This window comes from Halichoerus grypus, chromosome 1 (genome assembly GCF_964656455.1).
Source record: "Halichoerus grypus chromosome 1, mHalGry1.hap1.1, whole genome shotgun sequence".
Classification (NCBI taxonomy): Eukaryota; Metazoa; Chordata; class Mammalia; order Carnivora; family Phocidae; genus Halichoerus; species Halichoerus grypus.
The window spans coordinates 74,555,063-74,576,726 of NC_135712.1; positions in this window are offsets into that span (position 1 = coordinate 74,555,063).

Consider the following 21,664-nt stretch of genomic DNA (forward strand, 5'->3'; position numbering starts at 1 on the left):
TTTTGCTAAACACAATAAAAATAATGATACTGCAATGCATTACCCGTGTGCTGACCTGGGGACCTGTATTCCTGGCTATAGAACTGACTCTGCCAAATAGGTAGCTGCACGAGCTTAGGCAAATCATATTACCTCTGTGTCTGTTTTACCATCTGAAAATCTGGATAATACCTAGTGTTCTAGCATGTCAGGATGTTTGAAAAGATATATCAGTTAAGAATGTTTTCAGTTGTGAGTAATAAAACCTGCTAGCTTGGATTAAATAAATAAGGTTTCTCTTGCTTAAAAAAAATCTAAAAAAGGAAATCCACAGTAGTATAGGTAATCAAGGATGTCATTAAGGATCCAAGTTCTCTTTATCTTCATGGTCTGTAATCCTTAGTATGGGAGTTGATAAGCTTTTCTGTAAAGGGCCAGAGAATAAATATTTTAGGCTTTTGGGGCTATAAGTAGTGGCAAGAGCCACTACTTAACTTTGCATCTGTAGGGTGAAAGTAACCATAGACAATACATAAATAAATGAGTGTGACTGTGTTCCAATAAAGCTTTACTTACAAAAAACAAATGGTGGGTCAGATTTGGCTGATAGGCTCTACTTTACTGATCCCTCTGACCTCAATATGTATGTTGTACCTCCAGAAATCACATGTACATTCCAGTTAAAAACAAAGTGTCTGTCAAAGAGGGTGGAATTCAGAAGGAGCATTCCTCCAAGTCTATTCCTCCCCTGGAAGAACCCACCCAATGACTTCTATTATATCATTTTTGTTAGAATTGTGTCTTTGGTGGGCCTTATAGATGCTTACTACCATTCATGTTCATTTCTTTCCAAGTAAGTACCTTCCCCTCTCCTCCCCTGTCCCTCAGAAATTAAGTGTGGCAAGTCACTTGCATCATTCAAGGAAATTTAAGTAAAAATGATACATGTTATTTCTGAGCTGTACCTTTAGGACCCAATGTAAAAGTTGTCACATCTTTTCCCCTCTGTCACTGTCTATAGAACATTCCAGATAGCAACTATATAAGCCTGAGTCCCAGACCGAGAACTCATGAGTTCACCATGATTTTCCTTGTACGTGAAACCTGAGTTGAGAGGTATTGCTTTGTTTTTTAAGCCACTTATATTAGGCCGTTGTTATTACAGCATAACTCAGTCTCCACTTTTGTTAATTTTATGAAAATGACAAAAAATCATGCTTTGAAAAGTTAAACATACGTGATAATTTTATCTTAAAGTTATCTTAATGAGAATGGAAGAAATGGGGAATAGCTATGAATTGTGAATGACCACCCCTGCTCAAATATTTTTTCCCTTCCTGACAAATTATTGTGGTTATGTGGAAAGAAAAATGGAACATGAAGAGAAAGTAAGAAGATGGTCACCTCCCCATGTCAGTCTCGCTTTCCCCATCTGAAAAATGAAGCAGTTCTACATATTACACAAGGCACTATGTATAAAAGCACATAACACAAAAATGTGTTTCTTCATGTGAGATTGTTCTATGCATTTATTTATGTGTCCAACAGATATGAAAATAATTATTATGTGTAAATACTTTGAAAAGCATCACAAATATACATGCCATGAGATAAATGTAACAGCTATAAAGAGCTTATGTTTTCTGATGGGGAACAAGAAAATGAATGACCTCAGAATAACTTGGTAATTGTTATAAAAGAGAGAGGACTTCCAGGGAAGATGGCAGAATAGGAGGATCCTAAGCTCATCTTGTCCCACAGATACACCTAGGTAACACCCACATCAGTGTAAATAACCTATAAAATGACCCAAAGACTGTCAGGACTATGTAGAGAAGAGGCCACCTTCAAGAGGGTAAGAAGGGCCAAAACGTAGTTGGGAATCAAGCTGACCTGAGGAAGAGATAGACATTGCATTCATAGAGAAAGGAGAGGAGCAAACCCCACCCCAGGCACCCCAGGCACCCCAGGGACCCTAGGTACCCCAGGCATGGGGACCTACACTGGAAAGATGAATCCCAGTAACTTTTGGCTTTGAAAACCAGAGGGGCTTAACATTGCAAGTTCTTACAATCAGTGGGGCTTAAAACCCAAACATTTGAAAATCAATGGGCTTGGCTCTGGAAGAGCCAGAAGGTGAAGGGAAACTGAGTCTCAGCCCTTAAAGAGACAGCACAAAATAGCCCTACTAAGATACAGCATAGAAACAGCATTTTGAAAAATGCCTGTAGCATATGGGAGGGAGATTTGTTTACTAATCTTAAAATTTGTGCTGAAAGGACAGGGATCTCAGAAAGACTTCTCCAAGAACAAAAAGCTGGTTGGTGCCATCTTCCTCCCCCCCCACTCAGCCTGGATACAGGGAGACCTGTGAGGACTAGTACATGCAAACTCTCCACCAAGCTTGCTGACACCATGACCTGCACCCGCACTTTTCTATGCACTGCCCCCTCCAGCCCAGCAGCAGGAGTTTTCCAAGCAGCTGCAGGTTCTTTCTCACAGTGGATGGTTGTGGACTTTCCTGGCACACGTGTCCTGCCCCATGTTCACCTCCCCCGCAACATGCCCTTGGCATGGGTCCATATAAAGTGGTGCCACAAGCCTGGCAGTGTGCAAGCAGATCTGACAGGGACCAGCACCACTCCAAAGTGACTCCTGCCCTGGGGAGAGGGAAAGATAACCACACACACCAGTCCACATGCAACCCCAGCAGTGGGCTAGGGGCAGATAGCTGTTCTGACTGCAGGTCCCATTCACCTATGAAAGCTTCTCCGGGAACAACACAGGGAGAGCACCCTGCAGTTTGGTGCTATTACAGCTCTGAAAAACGCCTGGTCTGATCCAACAGGAGCCCAAGGTGGCCCAGACTTTCTCATTAACAACACAGGGACAAAACCCTGCCCACACAGCCAAACAGAACCATTGCAGATGACTGAACTGAAGGCAAATATGGCTCATCCACAAAAACAGGGTGTGTGCAGCACACATAGGAAATAGTCCTGAAGCCCCAGGTTCTGATGAACAGGGGACATTGTACTACAGGGCACTACAGGAGCTCTTCTTCATAAGGCTGATACTGTCTTTTTTTTTTTTTTTAGATTTTATTTATTTATTTGGCAGAGAGATGGAAAGAGAGCACAAGTAGGCAGAGAGGCAGGCAGAGGGAGAGGGAGAAGCAGTCTTTCTGCTGAGCAGGGAGCCCAACGTGGGACTCGATCCCAGGACGCTGGGATCATGACCTGAGCCGAAGGCAGCTGCTTAACCGACTGAGCTACCCGGGCGCCGTAGGCTGCTACTTTCAAGAGCAGGAGATGTAGCTGACTTTCCTGACACATAGAAACAGACACAGAGTGTTAGACAAAATGAGGAGACAAAGGAATATGTCTCAAATTAAAGAATAGGACAAAATCACAGTAAAAGAGCTAAACAAAATGGAGATGAGTAATATGCCTGATAGAGAATTTAAAGTAACGGTCATAAAGATACTCACTGGACTTGAGAAAAGAGTGGAAGAGTGGGAGACCCTCAACAAAGAAAAAGAAAACATAAAAACCAGCCAATTAGGAATGAATAACTCAATAACTGAAATTAAAAAAAAAATGTATAGAATAAATGGTAGACTAGAGGAAGCAGAAGAATGGATCAGTGACCTGGAGGACAGAGTAATAGAAAGAATAAATCTGAACAGGATAAAGAAAAAAGAAAAAGAAAAAATGAAAATAGATTAAGGAAACTCAGTAATACCATCAAGTGTAATAACTTCCACATTTTAGAGATTTCAGAAAGAGAAGAGAGAGGAAAGGGGGCAGAAAATATATTTGAAGAAATAATAGCTAAAAAATTCTCAAATCTGTAGAAGGAAACAGAAATCCATATCCAGGAGTCACACAGGGTCCTCAACAAAATTAACCCAAGGAGGTCCACACCAAGACACTTAGTAATTAAGATGGCAAAAAATAGTTATAAAAAGAGAATGTTAAAAGCAGCAAAAGAAAAAAAACCTGTTACATGCAAGTGAAACTCCATAAGGTCATCAACTGATTTTTTGGTAGAAACTGCAGGCCAGAAGAGAGTGGTATGATATATTCAAAGTTCTGAAAGCAGTTATTAACAAACATAATGGAAGTAATCAATAGTAATACAACAATAGCAGAGGACTGTAACACCCCGCTTACATCAATGTATAGATCATCCAAACAGAAAATCATAAGGACATTGCTGTTATGAACATTGGGGTGCATGTGTCCCTTCTTTTTACTACGTCTGTATCCAGAGTGGCTGTACTACCTTGCATTCCCACCAATGGTGTAAGAAGGTTCTCCTTTCTTCATATCTTCACCAATACTTGTTGTTTCCTGTCTTGTTAATTTTTGCATTCTAACTGGTATAAGGTGGTATCTCATTGTGGTTTTGATTTGTATTTCGCTGATGGCTAATGATGTTGAACATTTTTTCATGTGTCTGTTAGCCATTTGTATGTCTTCTTTGGAGAAGTGTCTGTTCATGTCTTCTGCCCATTTCTTGACTGGATTATTTGCTTTTTGGGTGTTGAGTTTGATAAGTTCCTTATAGGTCTTGGATACCAGCCCTTTACCTAAAATGTCATTTGCAAATATCTTCTCCCATTCTGTGGGTTGCCTCTTAGGAATAGCATGGAGGACCACAGGGGAAGGGAGGGAAAACTGAATGGGAAGAAATCAGAGAGGGAGACAAATCATGAGAGACTCTGGACTCCAGGAACCAAACTGAGGATTACAGAAGGGAGGGGGTGGAGGGATAGGGTAACTGGGCTATGGGTATTAAGGAGGGCACATGCGGTGATGAGCACTGGGTGTTATATGCAACTAATGAATCATTGAACACTACATCAAAAACTAATGATGTACTATATGCTGGCTAATTGAACATAATTAAAATAAGTAAATAAATAAATAATGAATAAAAGTTAAAATAAAAAGAGAATCAATAAGGAAACAGTGGCTTTGAATGACACATTGGGCCAGATGGTCCTAACATATATTCAGAGCATTCCACCCTAAAACAGCAGAATACACATTCTTTTCAAATGCATATGGAACATTCTCCAGAATAGATCACATATTAGGCCATGAAACATATCTCAACAAATTTAAAAAGATCAAAGTCATACCATGCATCTTTTCTGACCACAATGCTATTGAACTAGAAGTCAACCAAAAGAAAAAAATATGGAAAGACCACAAATACATGGAGGTTAAATAACATGTTATTGAACAATGAATGGGTAAACCAAAAAATCAAAGAGGAAATGAAAAAAATTACATGGAGACAAATGAAAATGAAAACACAGTGGTCCAAAATCTTTGGGATGCAGCAAAAGCTGTTCTAAGAGTGAAGTTTATAGCAATACAGGCTTACCTCAAGAAGCAAGGAAAATCTCAAACAACTTAATCTTACACCTAAAGAAGCTATAAAAAGAAGAACAAACAAAACCAAAAGCCAGTAGAAGGAAGGAAATAATAAAGATTGGAACAGAAATACATGAAACAGAAACTAAAAATCAACAAAACAGATCAATGAAACCAGGAGCTCATTCTTTGAGAAGATCAACAAAATTGATAAACCTTCAGCCAGATTAGAGAGAGAGAGAGAAAAAGAGAGAATTCAAATAAACAAAATCAGAAATGAAAGAGGAGAAAGAACAACCAACACCACAGAAACAGAAAAGCTTATAAGAGAATATTATGAAAAATTATATACCAACAATTTGGACAACTTATATGAAATGGATAAATTCCTAGAAAAAAACAACCTTCTAAAACTGAATCAGGAAGTAGAAAATTCAAATGCACTTATTACCAGTAATTAAATTTAATTAGTAATCCAAAATCTCCAAACAAACAAACAAACAAAAGTCTAGGACTAGATGGATTTACAGGTGAATTCTTATTTATTTATTTATTCATTCATTCATTCATTCATTCATTAACATATAATGTATTATTTGCTTTGGGGGTACAGGTCTGTGATTCATCAGTCTTACACAATTCACAGTGCTCACCATAGTGCATACCCTCCCCAATGTTCATCACCCAGCCACCCCATCCTTCCCACCCCCTTCCACTCCAGCAACCCTCAGTTTGTTTCCTGAGATTAAGAGTCTCTTATGGTTTGTCTCCCTCTCTGGTTTTGTCTTGTTTCATTTTTCCCCTCCCTTCCCTTATGATCCTCTGTCTTGTTTCTCAAATTTCTCATATCAGTGAGATCATATGATACTTGTCTTTCTCTGATTGACTTATTTCACTTAGCATAACACCCTCTAGCTCCATCCATGTCATTGCAAATGGCAAGATTTCTTTTTTTTTTGATGGCTGCATAATATTCCACTGTATGTATATATACCACATCTGCTTTATCCATTCATCTGTTGATGGACATCTAGGCTCTTTCCATAGTTTGGCTATTGTGGACATTGCTGCTATAAACACTGAGGTGCACGTGCCCCTTTGGATCACTACATTTGTATCTTTGGGGTAAATACCCAGTAGTGTAATTGCTGGGTCATATGGTAGCTCTATTTTCAACTTTTTGAGGAACCTCCATACTGTTTTCCAGAGTGGCTGCACCAGCTTGCATTCCACCAACAGTGTAGGAGGGTTCCCCTTTCTCTGCATCCCTGCCAACATCTGTCATTTCCTGACTTGTTAATTTTAGCCATTCTGACTGGTGTGAGGTGGTATGTCATTGACGTTTTGATTTGGATTTCCCTGATGCTGAGTGACGTTGAGCACTTTTTCATGTGTCTGTTGGCCATTTGGATGTTTTCTTTGGAAAAATGTCTGTTCATGTCTTCTGCCCATTTCTTGATTGGATTATTTGTTCTTTGGGTGTTGAGTTTGATAAGTTCTTTATAGATTTTGGATACTAGCCCTTTCTCTGATATGTCATTTGCAAATATCTTCTCCCATTCTGTCGGTTGTCTTTTGGTTTTGTTGACTGTTTCTTTTGCTGTGCAAAAGCTTTTTATCTTGATGAAGTCCCAATAGTTCATTTTTGCCCTTGCTTCCCTTGCCTTTGGAGATGTTTCTAGGAAGAAGTTGCTGCAGCTGAGGTCGAAGAGGTTGCTGCCTGTGTTCTCCTCAAGGATTTTGATGGATTCCTGTCTCACATTTAAGTCTTTCATCCATTTTGAATCTATTTCTGTGTGTGGTGTAAGGAAATGGCCCAGTTTCATTCTTCTGCATGTGGCTGTCCAATTTCCCCAACACCATTTGTTGAAGAGACTGTCTTTTTTCCATTGGACATTCTTTCCTGCTTTGTCAAAGATGAGTTGACCATAGAGTTGAGGGTCCATTTCTGGGCTCTCTATTCTGTTCCATTGATATATGTGTCTGTTTTTGTGCCAGTACCATGCTGTCTTGATGATCACAGCTTTTTACAGGTGAATTCTATCAAACATTTAAAGAAGATTTAATATTTATTCTTCTCAAACTATTCCAAAAAATAGAAGAAGAAGGAAAACTTCCAAATTCATTCTGTGAGGGAGGCCAGCATTACCCTGATACCAAAACCAGATAAATTCACTATAAAACAACAACAACAACAACAACAACAACAGCAACAACAAAAACAGAACTACAGGCCACTATCTCTAATGAACATAGATGCAAAAATCCTCAATAAATATTAGCAAAATGAATCCAGCAATAAATTTAAAAAATCATTCATGATGATCAAGTGGGATTTATTCCTGGGATATAGGGGTCGGTCAATATTTGTCAATCAATCAACATTATATATCACATCAACAAGAGAAAGGATAAGAACCATGTGATCATTTCAATAGATGCAAAAAAGCATTTGACAAATAGCATCCATTCATGATAAAAACTCTCAACAAAGTAAGTTTAGAAGGAACATGCCTCAACATAATAAAGCCCGTATATGAACAACCCAAAACTAACATCATACTTAATGGTGAATAACTTCAGGAATTTCCCTTAGGATCAGGAACAAGACAAGGATGTCCATGCTCACCATTTTTATTCAACATAGTACTGGAAGTCCTAGGCACAGCAATCAGAACACAAAAAGAAATAAAAGGCATCCAAATCGGTAAGGAAAAATTAAGATTTTCACTATTTGCAGATATTATATACAGAAAACCCTAGAGACTCCACCAAAAAACAATTAGAACTGATAAATGTATTCAGGAAGGTCACAGGACGCACAATCAATGTACAGAAATGGCACAGTCAAGGCTGAGAACAGGAAACTTGTCATTAATAGAAAGCCTATCTGCATCTTTCAGGAGTGAGATCTGGCCAACATCAAATGGGGTGATGCTGGTGCTGAGTATGCTGTGGAGTTCACTGTGGTCGTCACCACCATGAAGAAGGGTGGGGCTCATTTGAAGTATGGGGCCAAGAGAGTCATCATCTCTACCCCTTCTGCTGATGCCCCCATGTTTGTGATGGGCACAAACCATGAGAAGTAGGACAGCTCCCTCAAGATTGTCAGCAATACCTCCTGCACCACCAAGTAGTTGGCCCCTCTGGCCAAAGTCATCCCGACAACTTTGACATCATGGAGGGACTCTGAGGACCTGCAACTTTAATAGTGACACTCACTCTTCCACCTTTGATGTTGGGGCTGGCATTGCTCTCAACAACCACTTTGTCAAGCTCATTTGTGATATGGCAATGAATTTGGCTACACCAACCAGCCTCCACGGAGTAAGAGCCCCTTAGACTACCAGCTCCAATGAGACCAAGAAGAAGTGAGATACCCTTAGCTGCTAGGGAGTCCTTGCCCCAACTCATCTCCCAACACATTGAGAATCTCCCAAACTCTACAGTTTCCATCCCAGACCCCCTGAAAAGGGGAGGGCCTTGGAGAGCCCTACCTTGTCATGCATCATCAATAAAGTATACTGTACCCAGTGGAAAAAAATACCCAAAGCAATTTACACATTTAAAGCATTTCCTATCAAAATACCAATAGCATTTTCCCCAGAACTAGGACAAACGATCGCAAAATTTGTATGCAACATCAAAAACCCCAAATAGCCAAAGCAATCTTGAAAAAGTAGAACAAAACTGGAAGTATCACAATCTCAGATTTCAAGATATTCTACAAAGCTGTAGTAATCAAAACAGTATGGAACTGGAACAAAATAGACACATGGATCAATAGAACAGAATAGAAAGCCAAGAAATAGACCCACAATTATATGGTCAAGGACCACTTTTTTACACAATGCACATAAATAAGCTCTTAATAGATTGAAGACCTAAATGTGAGACCTGAAACCATAAAAATCCTAGAACAGAGCACAGGCAGTAATTTCTCTGACACTGGCCATAGCAAATTTTTCTAGATATGTCTCCTGAAGCAAAGGGAAACAAATGCAAAAATAAACCTTTGGGACTACACCAAAATAAACACTGCTGCATAGCAAAGGAAACAATCAACCAAACTAAAAGACAACCTACTGAATGTGAAAGATATTTGCAAATGACATATCTGATAAAGGGTTATTATCCAAAATATATAAAGAGTGTGTATAACTCAACAAAACCCCAAATAATCCAATTAAAAATGGGCAGAAGACATGATTAGACATTTCTCCAAAGATGACATACAGAGGGCCGACAGACACATGAAAAGATACTCATCATCACTACTCATCAGGGAAATGCAAATCAAAACCACAGTGAGGTATCGTCTCATACCTGTCAGAGTGGCCAAAATAAAAAACACAAGAAACAAGTGTTGGCAAGGATGTGGAGAAAACGGAACCCTCATGCACTGTTGGTGGGAATGCAAACTAGTGCAGCCACTGTGGAAAACACTATGGAGGTTCCTCAGAAAATTAAAAATAGAATTACCATATGATCTAATAATTCCATTACTGGACATTTACCCAAAGAAAACAAAAACACTAATTTCAAAAGATATATGCACCCCTGTGTTTATTGCAGCATTATTTACAATAGCTAATGTATGTAAACAACCCAAGTATCCAACCATAGATGAACTGATAAAGAAGATGTAGTGTGTGTATATATATATATATATATATACATATATTCCATTCTATATATCATATATACGTATATATATTCAGCCATATGAAAGAATGAATGAAATCTTGCAATTAACAACAACATGGATGATTCTAGAGGGCATAATGCTAAGTGAAATAAGTGAGTCGGAGAAAGACAAATACAGTATAATATCACTCATATGTGGAATTTAGGAAAAAAACAAGCAAAGAAAAAAAGAGACAAACATAAAAACAGACTCTTAACTGAAGAGAACAAACTGATATTTACTAGAGCAGAGGTGGGTGGGCAGATGGTTGAAATAAGTGAAGGGGATTACAAGAGCACTTACTGTGATGAGTACTGAGTACCGTATAAAATTGTTGAATCACTATTTTGTACACCTGAAATTAATATAACACTATTCATTATACTGGAATTAAATTTTTTGATTAAAAATTAATTACTATAAAACAGGATATAAGATGTTTTTAAATGTCTCAATCTCTTCCCCTAACTTTTCCAGATCTTCTGTCAATTTCTCAGGTCTGATTCTTTCTACTTCTTCAATGGATTAGCATAGTTGCCTTCTTACTTCTCTCTCAGGTTCTAGTGTATCTCACCTCCAATACATCCTCCACTTGACTGCTGGGTGACCATAGGGAATAGCAAGTCTGAACATTTATTCCCTTGCCTAAAAATCCTTTTATAACTTCCCAATGTCAGCAAATAATCTCAAGCTCCTTAGCTTAGCATGCTGTCCCCTGACCTGGCCTCTGTCTAGCTCACTAGTAGCATCATCTCTCTTTACCCCTTTAGATACTTGCTAAGCTCTAGCTTTATTGAATGGATTGAAGTTTATAATAACTGGCTGGTTATTTGCCACACCTGGGCCTTCACTCCTGTGCTTCCCCTCTATGTAATTAATGAATTCTTGCACATGATTTCAGTCTAATATTACCTCTGCAGAAAGGTCTTCTTGTAAACTCTACTTGCTTTCACTTACACCCAAGTTTCTCTCTCTCTTTTTTTTTTTTTAAGATTTTATTTATTTATGTATTTGAGAGAGAGAGAGCAAGCGTGAGTGGGGGAAGGGGCAGAGGTGGACGGAGAGGGAAAGGAAGGGAATCCCAAGCAGACTCCGTGCTGATCATGGAGCCCCTGTGGGGCTCGATCTCAGGACCCTGAAATCATAACCTGAGCCGAAACCAAGATTTGGACACTTTACCAACTGAGCCACCCAGACGCCCCCCTCCCCAAGTTCTTCTTTATCACATCAGACTGTCCTTGCCTTCTTGTCTCCTTGTGTAATGTTAGTTTTCTCCATTAAAGTACTACTCCTTGAAGCAAGGAAATTGTCTATTGTGGTCACTGTTTTATCTCTGGAGTAGTGCAGTTTCTGTTACACATAATGGCTATTCCATAATTACAGGTTGAATGATGAAGTAAGTGTGCCTATATAGCATAGATTCAAGGTCTCATCCTACGTCTGTGTGACTCATCTGCATTAAGGAGAGGAAAAATCAGGGACATTTGACCTTGGTCTTAAACCCAATTTTCCAGTAAAACAATTATGTTCTAACAAGATGTGATGATAATTTAAATTGGGACAAGGAATCCACCCAAATCCCAAAACACATTCCCCTTATTTTATGATGTTTGACCTATACTCATGGCACATTTACTATATTTCTTGGAATAAAGCTCTTAATTTCTTGATTCCCTCCTCCCTTTGGGTTAATCTAAAATTATATTCCTGTCTGTTTTGGTTTTCTGTAGAAAATAGTCTTACACATCTTTAAACTAATGCTGTGACTTCACAGTGACAAACATGAAAAAGAACACTAAAAAAATTTGGCTTTTTCAATAGTTCTTAATAATTTATTTTGGTGTTGTTTGGCATATGATTCATATACTTATTTAGTCATTCAATATTTAATGACTTGAAAGGTGCTCTGTGTAAAGCACGTAGGAAGCACTCAGAGGAAATATAGTCCCTTTCTTCTCTGAAAATGCTCAGCATAAAGTAAAGACTATAAACAGGATTAAACTCAAATATAATTGACAATAGCATCATGACATATAAAGAATCCCAGATGAGATCAGAGGAGAGAGAACTGAGTTCTCTCTAGACTGAGCATTAAATGACTGTGATATTTGGCAAGTAACTTTACCTTTCTGGACCTTAGTTTCTTATTTGAAACAAGGGATTTGAATTATATAAACACTAAATTAGTTCTCCAATATATACAAAGTGTTATGAATTTAAGAAATTAAAATTTAAGCAATAAAATGTCTATTAATTTGGCAAATATTAAATAAATAATAGTTTTCAGTTGGCAAATTTATTTTGAAATGTACATTCTTATAAGTCATTAGCAGATGTGTAAATTGTTGTAATCTATAAGACTTAAAGATGTGAATTGAGCATGTAATTCTAATTTACAATAAATTTTGTTACAACAGAATTTTTAAAATACTTAATAATTGCATAAATTTACAAAATCAGGAGAGCGGATGAACATTTCATGGTGCATTCAAACCATATATTCTATTTTTGAAAACTGTTTAAAACGCTTACAAAGTATTAGATCCTGTTGTAGGTGATTCACATGTATAACTTAATTCTTACCACAAATGTATGAAGTAACACTATTAGTATAATCACACTGCAAATGAGAGTATAGTTAAATGACTTGCTTAATATATGGCTAATATGTAATAGGATCAGGATTTGAACTGAGACGTTTTCACTCCATAATCCAAGCTCTTTTTTTTTTTAAGATTTTATTTATTCATTTGAGAGAGAGAGAGCACACAAGCACAAGCAGAGGGGAGTGGGGAGAGGCAGGGGGAGAGGGAGAAGCAGACTCCTTACTGAGTGAAAGCCCAATGTGGGCTCCATCCCAGGACCTGGAGATCATGGCCTGAGCCAAAGGCAGACACTTAACCAACTGACCCACCCAGGTGCCCCCATACCCCGAGCTCTTAAGCACTGTGCTGAGCTCCGTCTCACCATGGTACAAAGTAGTATGGCACGAAGCAAAATATAGAGGATGAATCCAAGGTAAAATATAGGTGGAAATAATAAAAAATAGTAGGCAAGAATTAATGAGTATGTGAGGACAGTGAAAATGGAAAAAGAGAACAGATAGCCTGAGATATATGTGGCAGGATTGTGGAGAATCAATGAATTAAATATGGAGGGAAATAGAAGAAACTATGGAGGCTAATCAATAATAACAGTAATTACACTAATGCAGCAACTACTACTTATTAGAAAGCTACTATGTTTCAAACACTGTGCTAGTTATTTAACACAGCATCATACCGATGAACAGAATTTGATTAGTAGAGATAATTAAGTTGAATTCAATTTTAAACTCATGGGGTTTGAAGTGCCCAAGGGACACCCTAACTATTGAGGTCTCTACCGGTAATATATTGAGAGTGAATGATGCAGAATGAACCAGAGAAGCAGGAGTCTCAGAAAGCAAAGGGTTTCAGTGGTATCTATTCACCTATCGATCTATTGCTCTATCCTCAGTTTTATAAGCATTAATTTTTTAAGTTACAAAAGAACTCACAGTACACCCAAAAGAAATCACCTCTTTATTTTTTGTGTAACTGATTTTTCTCATAAGCCTTCATTCAATAGGTGGTGAAAAAACAAACACAGATACACACAAACAGCAAATAAACACAAACAGGTAAACTGTTTTAAGCCATTCCTCCTATTTCAACAATCTGTATGTTTTTTTCATGTTCTGTTACAAAATTTTTCAAAATTATTGAAAAAAGTAGAAGAAAAAAGTATAACCTCCATTTATCAATCAACTATACTTAATAATCATTTAGCATTTTACCAAGTTGGTTTTATAATTTTTTCTTGCTGTCGTATTTTAAAGTTAATCACAAATGTCATTATATTTTACCTGTAAATATTTTGAATGCATCTCAAAAAATCAGAACTTTTTCCTTTATATCGTTTCTATAACTATTACACCTTAAAATTAATGATATTTTAATATGATCTAATATTCACTCTATTTTTAAATTCCCTAATTGTCCTCAATGGGTATTCATATTTGTTCAAGCGAGATCAAATCAAAGTTCATCGGTTACATTTTGTTTTGCTTGTGAGTTTTTTTTTTTAAATCTAGAAGCATCTCTCCTTCTTCATTTTTTAAAAAGATTTTACCTATTTATTTGTCAGAGAGAGAGCACAAGCAGGGGGAGCGGCAGGCAGAGGGAGAAGCGAGCTCCCTGCTGACCAAGGAGTCCTATGCAGGGCTCGATTCCAGGACCCTGAGATCATGACCTAAACCAAAGGCAGGCGCTTAACAGACTGAGCCACCCAGGTGTCTCTCTTTTTCTTCTTATACGACTGACTTGTTGGAGATACCAGGTTAATTGTTCTGTGAAATGACATATATATCTTGGACCCTTCTAATAAAACTTCGTAGATGATGCTGTATGCTTCATATTGCATTATGTCCTGAAGGTATATGACTTCTGGTTGTCCCACTGTTAGTGATGCTAAGATTGATTACTATGTTAAAGGGTTTATAAAGTTAAACTTTCCTTTTGCAGCATATATTTTATGGGTCAATACTTTATATTCATGCAAGTATTCAGTTCTCTGTCAACACGTTTCACTTAACAGTTTTAGTGTGCATTGATGATCATTGTCGAAATAAATTATTTTAAGGTTGAAAACACTCAAGCTCTTTTGACTACATACTTAATCTTTCGAACAGGTTTCCCCTTATACACACATACACACATTATCACCCAAGAGTGATATTTAAGTGCACGAGAGGGCTTACTATGTTCTTGAAAGAAAAAAAAAATAGAGGGCTTCAAATCTGCATGGAATCTGCTAGATTGTCTTAATTTTGGGTATTCATCAGTGGGCTTACCGTTTGGTCTGCTAGAGTTGGCAGCTCAAGATTCTCAATGATAAAACTTCTGATCTATTCTCTTGTGTCTCAGAAAGGACTGGTGAGGCTACCTATCTGATTTTATCTCATCTGGGCTCTTGCAGATGCAACATAACTTCTGCATGTCTACCACATGCCCTATCTTGCCAGGGCCTAAACTGTGTGCCAAATTGTTGCTGTGAGATTTCCTCACTCTGGATTACCATGCTCTACTCCATGGAAGAATAATTGCTATCAAACTGATTATACTCTGTGCACCAGAACCCCAAGGGAACACAGGAATCTTGGGTCCTTTCTACATAGACAAAATGAATATGACTTGGGAAATATGACCAGTTGTTTCGGTTTGCCTGGACCTGAAGGATTTCCCAGCAAGTGAACATTTCAATGCTAAGACTAGGGTAGTTCTGTGAAAACGAGGACAGATAATCACCTTACTGAGAAAGCCAGAAGGAAGTCCTCCATCTAACAGTGCCCTGCTTCAGGAGGCATGGGCTGGGGTGGCTACAGGTTGACCTTAGACGGACATGCACAGTGATCTCCTTTCCGGGACCCTTCGGAATTCAATAGCTCCCTCAATATCTCCAGACACATCTCTCTCTTCTGTCAGTTTGGTCTGGATATGGAAGATGGGCAGACCTGCCTTACCCTCTGCATTGCTGGAAAAATGGAACCTTTTCTTCTCCCACAATCTCAGGCAGAAGGGAGACATATTTCTTTTTTCATCTCTCTTTTTCAGTACCCAAGATTTTTCCTAGACCATTAGAGACACAGAGTAGGTGTTTCCTTCTTCCAGGTTGCATCCTTTCTGACTCTAGCCTCACAGCTAAGCCCTAGTAGAGACTAGAGCCTAAGACATAAAGGTAGCCTTCTTGATAAGGAAACCTGGATTGCAAAGTGTTTCAAAATAATTTTATCTCAAATATCCATTTTTCCTCATAGAAACTAATATCTCTCCTGTGCTTTAAAATATAATTGTAAATGTACTGTGGCTTTGAAAATCATGTTGTATAAAGGAGAAAATATTCCTGGAGAGATAACACTAGCAAATTTTCCTCTTGCTATTTTCATTATGTGAGTTGGCTTGATGATGGATTAAGCGGACATCTAGAGAATATTCTGATACTTGGTGCTTCTAAAATCTTTGTGAATATTTTTATTTATCCATTTATATGGTAGATATTATGTGGCCAATAAAAATTTCCTATTATTTTTTAAGCCATATGACAACTATGTCTTTTAAATTATCTCAAGTGCTATGACTACTGGGGATATAGGTATCATAGGAAATCTGCACAGAAAGTAAAATGATTTATACTACATAACTAGTAGAAATGGGACATAAGCTCTGTATTTCTGAGTTTTTGTTCAACACTGTTTTCTGTTATAACAAACCGTTGATTATATCTCTATGGGACGGAAAGCAACTGGAAGACAATGTGCCTCCTGGAAGAGAAAGCACATACAATGATCTTTTTCATTTCTTTCTCTAAATAATGTGGTAGATGAAGAGGTAGAGCTTAGCGTAGGGTTGCAAAAATCTAACGGGGTGCCAAAAAACTTGGTAACCAAGATAAGTATTTTAATGCAATATATTAAAGTCAAAATTAATGCAGAAATGAATGATATACCAAATATTAACATTTAAATAAAGATGGGATAAGTATTGTGAAGTTTTCCTCCTGCCTTAGGCTCTGATATGACTCTGCATGGCACTATAGGGAAAGCCCCTTAAGGAAGGACTTTCTGTCCAGCTGCACAGGGTCAGCTGTCAACTCCTGCAGTGTCTGCCTCAACTGAGGATCCCTGCCTTACCCAAGGTCTCACCTTCCCAGGCCACCCACATGCATAACTGAGTGAGACAGAGGGAGCAAAGCCCAGATATTTTGGCCAATCAGAGGAAATTTCAAGGCACCACGTCCTCAAACTCCCTGTTAGATTGGCCAGGCTTTATCTCTTGTGCATTTGTTTGACTTCTTTCTTTGCTCAGTTCTGGTTCTTTCACCTTCCTTCACAGGTGCTGATCCTTACAACATCTTATACCTCGATCTCTGACTTAGCATCTGCTTCCAGAGACCCCCACCTGTGACTGGAATGTAGTACTAATGCCTCCCTCATTCAGGTACCCCAGTTTTGATTGAAAATTTGAGTTAGTTTGTTCTAGTTTTTCTTCTTAAAAATCTAAAGGAACTGTTATTTATAATGCTGTCAGGAGAATGGGCATGAATTATAGACAAATTTTAAGCAAATGAATACACACATCTGCTGTCATAACAGAAGAAATTATAAATAATATTCAACCATAACTATAGTGTGGTTTTATGATTGACGATCAGTCCAACCTAATGTAGATAAAGTCCTGTGCTTAGATTTGTTAGAGTACTGTTTCTTATGGTAATGGCTCACATTCTCTTATTTTGTTTATATTTCCCTTTTGCTCCCTCTATCACAAGATCCCATACCAGATTAGCTACTTCCTTATATGATTCACTATTGTGAATGGTTCCCAAGGCTTTGGTCAGAATTTCCTCAAAATTCTTTGATAAAAAAGTATTTCTGCCACATATACAAGACTTCAGCTGCATTTCCATTTAATCTGATTATTTCTTCTTTTTAGTAGACATTGCACAGATTTATATAAATGCTGCAAATTCAGGAGATATTTTCCCCTTAAATGCAAATATGTTTAGCTGGCCAAGAAGCTTCAGCAACATTCTTTTTATGAATGACTTACAAAGGGATTACATGGACTTCCAAGAAAATGAAAATGATTTTTCCTAGCCTTGAGATAGGAAACAATATGGTTTGGGTTGAGTATTACCAGAAAGATTGTCTCCTATGAGGTATTATCCTTTTCACATACAGTATTTTCTCCCCACCCTCGCTCCCTCCCTTCCTTCTTTCTTCAACTGCAGAGCACTGCCTTACCTGAGATTCTGCCCTCCTCAAGTTGCTCACATTTGTGAAATGTTGCATTCTACCTTATACTTTCCAGGCTCAATAGAGCTTCACTATTAGTTGTTTTGTGTTTACGCCATACAAGTTATATTTACATTGAAGTAAAAAAAAAAAAAATTTCTACCAGAATACCAAAAAAAAAAAAAAAAGTCACTGGGTGGTACTCAGAATATTTTGGTACCCTACTGCAAACTTGGTATTGACAGTGACTAATCACTTCACTTTTCTGGATTTCAACTCTTCCTTCTGGCATATGGAGACATTTTCTGAAATATTATTGAAATTTTCACTATCAGAGCTACAAAGTTGAATGATACTGTGGTTTTACCATAAGGGTAGCTTTGGAGACTTGCATATGTAATTTTACAGATTTAGCAGAACTATGGGCATGGGTGAGGGCTATGGGATAAACTATGGATATGGCTTATGGTAGTTACTTTATATTTGTTACCTACCACTATTACTGGAGAATTTACAATATTTTTGTTAGCCCAATTTCTTTCCTAACAGTTTTTGCTTGATTGTATTTAGTTTCTGAGTTTATACATAGGTATTAATTTGCACAATTTTGTAATATGTAAAGTACTTTGAGCTCTCAGAGAAAAAGCATTATGAAATAGAGAACATTATTATTCACTGCACTGATGTGTGAATGCTCAAGGCTCCTAGACACATTCATCTTAAAGGATGCGTTAACTTCAAAATCTACATGAACCCTGTAAATGCACACTTAATAAACACTGACAATTTATAATTTTTCACTTTTCTGCTAAAAATAAAAGCAAAGACAAAAAGTTAATGTAACACAAAATTTATGACATGATTGTAAAATGCTAGAATTTAATCTCCAAGTTAGTATATTAACCTCTTGAAAATTAAATGTAGGGAGTTATAATAAGAGATCTTGCCAATCATTGGCAATTACAGCCAAAGTCCTGTCTATACACATTTGAGCTATGTATATTTCCTTATTATCATATTAGCATCTTACATTTGCATTAACTTGACACAGCATTCTTGTATATTTTTTTTAATTCTCATAATTATCCTGTGAGAAAGAAAGCCAGGATAATTAGTCCTTTATTATAAATGAAAAAATAGAAGTGCATAGAGCTTCAGCCATTGATCTATGGTCACATTAAAGAGTCTAAGTTCACACTATATTCACTCTACTGATGGGAAAGTACAGAGCATGTAAGGAGAATTGTCATTGTTCCAATTTGCCTGGAGTGTAGATTTGAGATGTGGATTGGAACAGGTTGAAAAGATACTTGAAATCAATGCTAAGAAATTTGGGTATTTTTTATAGATTTTTTAAATTTTTTATTTTTAAGTAATTTCTACATCCCATGTGGGGCTGGAACCCACAACCTGGGGATCAAGAGTCTCGGGCTCCTAAGATGGAGCCAGCCAGGCAGCCTGAAATTTGGGTATTTTTATGGGTAGAATCAGAGGGAAAGATTGAAGGCTTGGCAAAGGCTCCCCTCATCAGAACTGTGCTCTGAAAAGATCAATATGGTGGTGCATAAGAATAGACAGAAGGTGAACAAGAATAGAGGCAGACTAATTGGGTAATTGGGATAGTTAAGAAAATAAGGCAATGATAAACAGAACCATTAAGAAAGCAGTGTGAAAGTGTGACTTAAAGAAGGCTAAATTGTTAAAAGACTTGGGAATACAGGGGTTGTAGAGATTAGAGAGAATGCAATGATTCAACTCCTCTGAACCAATTATGTTCTGAACAAATTATGAAGTAGGCCACAGGATTCTAGAAAGCAGAGATAAGTAAATCTGCTCAATGGCTGAGGTCTGTGGTTTGGCCACATGATAGCCAATCGGCTAACTGTATTTGAATGAAACAGCCTTCCACATTGCCATTGGTATGAGTGGATAACATTAGGACTCCGCTGCTTTGGTAAGGTGGCATGGAAAAGTGGGTTATATCTAGTATGTTTGCATTTGTGAGCAATCAGTTTCTGAAAAAGGAGGGAGGGTGAAGCTGAAATAAGCAGGCTCAGTACTTTCTTCCAAACTTGCTAATCAGAAACTCACTTCTCTTCCTGTGATGAATGGACAATAAGGGATAAGGAAAGAGTCCAAAGTTTGACCAAAGGATGATTCTAGGGAAGTCATTCCACAGGGAAACACAGAACTTGGCAATAAGTGAAATAGAACAAAATCATCTTTGAATGGCTTCCATTTTTAGCCTGTAGGAAATAATCAGTGATAAACTCAACCTAAAGCAGGGTTTCTCAACCTCAGCACGAATGAGATATCCGACCAGATAATTTATTGTTGTAGGCATCTGTCTTGTGCCTTGTAAGGTATTGAACAAAATCCTTGGCCTCTGCCAATTATCATATCTCCAGTTCTGACACCCCAAAATGGCTGCACACATTGCCAAATTTCTCCTGAGAAACTTCATCATTCCCTCCCTCCCACTGAGAATGATTGGCCTTAATGGCCAGGGCTATGAACCATGGTTTTGTGCTCATCTCAGGGATCTAAGTCTTAATCTTTCTAAATTAATTGTGTATGAGTCTCTGCAAGTGTATTACCTGACCATTTTTTATTTTAGGTTCAGAAAACCATGTCTATCATTATGAGGGGAATATAATTTACATTACACCTCAAATTTTGGAAAATATATTGATAGCTGGATAGTGGGGAGAATGGTGGTGGAAATTCATTATACATTATTCATTTCTAGTTTGGAAGGATATTCTTTGGTTTATAAAGTGTTTTTAAAATCCTCTTTGTCAGAGATGGAAGACTACACTTACTACACAAGGACATAGATGGGAAAAAAGCATCAGGTGCTGCTGTGATTAGTAACGCCCTCATCATTATTGCCAGTCTTTCACAGGCATCTAATTATGTGTTTCCTGAAGATATTATTGCAGCATCAGGCTATAGTTATATCCATCTGGAACAGGAGGGAATGCCATTGTAGGAAACATGAAATAAAAAATAAAAAGCCAATAAAATACTCTATAGTCTTCAACAATTTGGGTTAGTGCAAACAGCATTAGGATTAAAGTAGTAAGACTTGGGTTCCAGAACTAGTTTTGATCCTGACTTGCTTCTTTACTCTGAAAAAGTTATATATTTCTAGGACTAAGGTGGTGCATGGGAGCTAAAGCAACTCTCCACAATACTTCTTAGTTGGTTAGATGGGTTGGAAATTGTTTTCTGATTGATATTTGTCCTGAAGACATAATTATTTGTCACTTAGGGGATATCTGATCAAATTCCCCAATTTTGGTAATCTTGGGCTTTGGCCTCTGTCCTTGCACTATAAAAGTCATTTTCCTGTGAGGTTAAGTAAATTCCCTTCAGCTTCCAGCCTCAACATACTGCTCTAGTTTCTCTCTTAAGTTCCAGCTTGGTCATTCTTTTTCTTGAATTTTAACTCTTTGTGGCTTTTAGAGAACTTTTCATTGTTTTTTGTTTGTTTGTTTGTTTGTTCGTTTGTTTTGAGCATAGTTGACACACAGTGTTACATTAGTTTCAGGTGTACAGCATAGTGATTCTACAAGTTTATGCATTATCTATGTCCACAAATGTAGTTACCATCTGTCCTCATACACTATTACATGTAAAACGCCGTGATTTTTATTCCTGGGACTTATTCATTCCATAATTAGAAGGCTGTACCTCCCACCCTCTGCACCCATTTTGCATAACCTCCCCACTGCCTCCCCTCTGGCAACCATCAGTTTGTTCTCTGTATTTATAGGTCTGATTCTGTCTTTTGTG